This window comes from Portunus trituberculatus, chromosome 49 (assembly GCF_017591435.1).
Source record: "Portunus trituberculatus isolate SZX2019 chromosome 49, ASM1759143v1, whole genome shotgun sequence".
Taxonomy (NCBI): Eukaryota; Metazoa; Arthropoda; class Malacostraca; order Decapoda; family Portunidae; genus Portunus; species Portunus trituberculatus.
The window spans coordinates 2615360-2620359 of record NC_059303.1 but is presented as its reverse complement, the minus strand read 5'-3'; the positions used below and the strand labels follow the sequence as shown (position 1 = coordinate 2620359).

Sequence of the window (5000 nt, the reverse complement as noted above, 5' to 3'; positions counted from 1 at the left end):
ACCAGAAAGAGAGAGAGAGAGAGAGAGAGAGAGAGAGAGAGAGAGAGAGAGAGAGAGAGAGAGAGAGAGAGAGAGAGAGAGAGAGAGAGAGAAAGAAAGAAAGAAAGAAAGAAAGAAAGAAAGAAAGAAAGAAAGAAAAAGAAAGAAATAGATAAACAGTGAGAGGGAAAAAAAGAGAACTTGAATACTGTGCAATAAAGTTTATGGCCGGAACTGGGAGGATAAAGAAAGCTTAAAATTCAGAAGTGAAAAATTGGGCAGAATCAAAAACCCAATACAAGGCAATAAAACGAGAACGAAGGTTGGGCTTCTCATTTCACGCCTAGTCAAGATTCCGCCAGCCAGGGACGCCAGGGTGAAGGGATGTGGCGGCGGCAGGCAGGGAAGGTGTGCTAGGGAGACGCTGCTATGTAAATAAAGGGTGTAAGCTGTAGGAGTTAGGGTGAGATGAATGTAAAATGTTAGGGTGACATGTAGGATTAGTAAGTGTAAATGGATGTAGTTTTTTTTTATTTGGATAAGGCTGTAAGGGTGAAAAGTGGTGAGAATACTGGTTTAGTCAGTTGAATTGGGTGAGACGTAAGAGTTACAGAGAAATTATAAGGCTTAGGGTGATAGTGGTTAGAGAGAGAGAGAGAGAGAGAGAGAGAGCAGGAGCAAACACTAAGACACAAGAGACCAACCAGCCAAGCATACTAGAAAAAACAAACACCAAATCTATAAAAACAGGTAAAAAAAAAAAAAGAAAATACGAAAAATAGAAAAAACAAACCAGAAAAAAAAAAACTGCACCAGAAGCCTTCAGGAATGAGAGATGAGAGCATTAATACATTGGCCAAAATTAATATTCCCCGCGAAGCTCGGCGCATCCACCTCATCCGTGCGTGTTGGGTTGAAAAATTAGAAGCATGCAAAGCCCCTACATATCTAATTTCCCACAAACACAGCGGCCCGGGCGTGGTAATGAGATCTCCCCTCGCCATATCCACTATCTGCCGTGATGAATACCCGGAACGTCACTGTCATTAAGCAGGTTTTTATCAGTTAAAGTATCAATTAAAATAGCCACACCCATCACTGTCGCCGGCCGCGCTATCGTAGAAAATGGGTCTCATCTTTCATCTGGCAACCGCCTCGGCGATGAAAGGTACGATGTCTTTTGTGCGCCGTGGAGATATCGTTTGTGTGTGGGATTTTTCTTTCTCTTTTTCTATTCTCTCCTTTTTTTATTCATTTTTTTCATTATTTTTTCTTCCATACGCGGGGACTCTTGGGATCGCTATAGAGTGAAAATTGTGCAGATATTGTCTGTCACCTGTTTCCAATTATTCAGGTGAAAGATTAAGGTATTCAGTTTTTTTTTTTTCGTGTTCTTTTTTAGTTGTGGAATGTCTGAATTATACGTACAGAAAAGTTATGTGTTGGTTCTTTTTTGCTTATGTTGGTGTTGAAGGGAATTTTTTTTATTGTCTTGGATTCCTAAAGTTCTCTTACGTAAATCATTTCGCATTCATTAAAATAAAAAAAAAAAAATGTGTATAAATCGTAAGAGTTACACGTCTTAATCTCTCTCTCTCTCTCTCTCTCTCTCTCTCTCTCTCTCTCTCTCTCTCTCTCTCTCTCTCTCTCTCTCTCTCTCTCTCTCTCTCTCTCTCTCTCTCTCTCTCTCTCTCTCTCTCTCTCTCTCTCTCTCTTATCCCCTCCCTCTTCCCTCTCCAGCCCCCTACCCTGCATGATGCCGGCCAGGACTTGCTCAATGCACAGTTTAACATATTTGGAATTTTTACCTTGTTACATATCAGGAATCGAGCGAAGCGTTGAGCGGTAATGTCTTGCTTAATCTCTTTTAATCAACCGGGCGTTCATAAGTACATACCTGGAAATTGGGAGGGAATAGGAGCGAAGTTTGTGCTGCTAATGTTGTTGTCTTGGTCACGGGGGGGTGGGAGAGGAGGAAAGGACGGGAATATGTTAGGAAGGTGTGAAGGAAAATGTGGGAGAATTGATTTTTTTGGGGGGAAGTTTTGTTTTTTTGTTTTATTCCATTTGTTTACTGTTGTTGTTTCATAATTTTCCTTTTGTGACTTAAATAGATTGTCAGTGTATATTTTTTTCTATTCTTTCTTTTATTTTATTCTCTTGTTTATCTCTAATTATTACTTCCTCCTATGTTTATTAGTTTTTTTATCTATTTCTTCATTTGTTATTCCAGTTTAGTACAGCTCTCTCTCTCTATAGAATGTTGGGTGATAGGACGTGGTGACATATAGTGATGAGAGTGATGCCATTGCTACCAAGAATGTGGAGAACAACATCAACATCAACAATAACAACAGCAACAACAACAAGAACAATAACGACAACAACATTAACAGCAAGAGCAATATAATGATGATGGTGATGATTATGATGACGAAGAACATGAAGAACAATAATGAAAGCAAGAACAAGAACAAAATGATGACGAATGATAAAAGATACAAAAGATACTCTCATTGTCTTTTTCATTATGTTTAAATTACATCATTCGTTGTTTTTATTCTTCATTTTTTTTATCGTAGTTATTCTAGTTAATCTTCAGACATGCAGGGTTAATAAATCGAACTTTCTCTCTCTCTCTCTCTCTCTCTCTCTCTCTCTCTCTCTCTCTCTCTCTCTCTCTCTCTCTCTCTCTCATAACAGTTCTCCCATTCCTCCGTTCCGTACAGCCGTGCTCAACTCTGGTTACTAATTAAGTCTAGAATGACTGTTGGTCTGAGCTTGGGTGTCGGACATATACTGCCAGATGGCGTGACTCTCTCTTATTCCCGCTCTGAACCACCTGGGTGCAATTCCCATACCATAATTAATATGCAAAACTCGCCATACAGCCGCAAGACAACGCTCACTTCTCGCGGGATTCTGGCCCTTATGGATACTTCGCGCTGGGGTGAATCTCGCCTTCCATTACCGCGGGTTGTTGAGCTTGTTTTCCCACTTGTCAGTCTGAATTACATGCATTTCAGTTTGATGCAAGAAAGAGTTTGAAAAGTGGCATCCTCGAGACAAAAGATGAGCCCTTCTGCGGGAGAACTCAAGGGCCAGTCTCGCCCGTGTTCCCGCCCTGGCACTGAGGCCGCCCTTGAGCAGCGTCTTCGTGAGGGCAAATATGAAACGAGTGAGAGAATTACGAGTTTTTGATTTGGTCTGTTCTCTTCCCAAGCCTCGGATCTGGCGTGTTACTGTCCTTCGAACGAGAGGCGTCGATTGAGTCATTCCACGCCCCTAGGTAAGTAGAGGAAGGGAAAGACGGGGAGGGAGAGGAGCAGAGAAGAGGAGAAGGAAAAGGAGGAGGGGTGCTGGGGAGTTAAAGAGGAAACTAGGAGTAAAAATCACGTAATGGAAGGAAGGGGGATGAAAGGGAGGCGATGAGTGACTATAGTACTCGAATAAAAACACACAAATAACAATGCCCGATAAAGAAATGGTATGGATAGAGTAGAAGGAGAAGAGAGAGGAAAGGAGATATTCAGCTGAATTAAGGGTCATTTCCCGCCTGTCGATCGGGAGGAGACATCCTTCACACGAGGGAGGAAAGAGATTTATGGGTGACGCTTCACTGCTGCACCACCTCCGTGCTGTGGTGGATGCTGCGGTGCCTCTATGGTGCGGTGGTACTGTGGAATACGGTTATACCAGCATATTTTTTTTTTTATCATTACACAGCGTTACACACATGAAAAAACTGTGATGCTGTGAGTAAGGTCAGTTACATCACAACCACCACAGTTTAGTATTTTCACAATTTTACAGCATCCACTCCACAGTATAACATATAACAAAGGAGCGGTGATGCTGTGGATCAGGTAAGTTACAACGCAGCCATTTCACAGGCTCACAACATCCTCCCCACAGCAATATGTAATCACAACTCCAGGATCATTTATGTTGTGGCTGGTAGGACTAAATGAGTTTTGCATAGCATTACTTCATCACACACACACACACACACACACACACACACACACACACACACACACTTCTCGGGGAAACACGTCATAAAACATGGTGGGTTTAGTGTATATATTTTGTTTTTACCATCCCTGTTTGTCATCTGTTGCTACTTTGCCGGGTGTAAATTGAATTAATGGAGACATTGCCACGAGAGCGATGTGTGGCACGCCGCTTTGTTTTTCTTGTGTTATTACTTCCGACATCAAAAATATTGCCCTATCAACGCGGCTGCCCATTTTCTTTTTCTTTTTTTTCAATCTTTTTTATACTGTCATTTTTATCATTCGTTCATTTCAAGATATGACTTTGATCACTTTGCTGCATTATTTTGTTCTTTCCCTTCGATGCCTAAAGTAAAATTACACTAACGTACGAGTATCTGGAATATTTTTACCACATCCCAGTCAAGAATTTGTGTTTTAAAGCTGATAGCATTCCTGTTTATAATTTCCGACGAGAGAAGAAGAATCATCGTGGCGGAGAGAGAGAGAGAGAGAGAGAGAGAGAGAGAGAGAGAGAGAGAGAGAGACTGGAGGTGGCTACAGGTTGCTGCGTTTATCAGGCATAAAACCTGTTAATTTCATCACTTTCTGCAGACGATAATAGTCTAGATTAGCTGTAGGAGATTACGTGTTATCAGCACTCCTTGGCGTCTCTGAACCCCGGGCATAGCTCGCAGGCGGTGGTGATCGATGCGGGCCGGCGCGGAGGAAGAAAACGGAGAATAAACAGGAGAGACTTCGCTAGCCAGATAGTTAAAGCGTTGATGTTAAAAAGTCCACCTACTTCTGCTCCTCCTCTAATGCTTTGGGAGAGAGAAAGAGAGAGAGTTAATGTTTAAACGATGTGACGCATTAATCTGTCTCGTTACACTGATCATTGGCGGAGAGGGCTTGAAATGCACTGTCCATAGTTCATTTTTACGATAGTTTTCCAAGTGGCTCTGTTTGATGTTGACTTCAGACTCATTGGGCCGACACTCCTGTGCCCTATGGAATCATCACAAC

At 41.9% G+C, this 5000-nt stretch overlaps 1 long non-coding RNA gene across 2 annotated transcripts in view; it reads left to right on the top strand.

Annotated features, from left to right (window-relative positions):
- LOC123499079 overlaps positions 1-5000 on the top strand; it is a 188647-nt gene that overhangs the window by 175409 nt on the left and 8238 nt on the right. Inside the window, exon 4 of one of the 2 annotated variants that reach the window (XR_006672872.1) lies at positions 2239-2412. The exons of the other annotated variant lie outside the window; for it this stretch is intronic. This is a non-coding gene — a long non-coding RNA (uncharacterized LOC123499079). Of the gene's footprint in view, positions 1-2238; positions 2413-5000 lie in introns of those variants that run through there. 2 annotated transcript variants of the gene reach the window in all.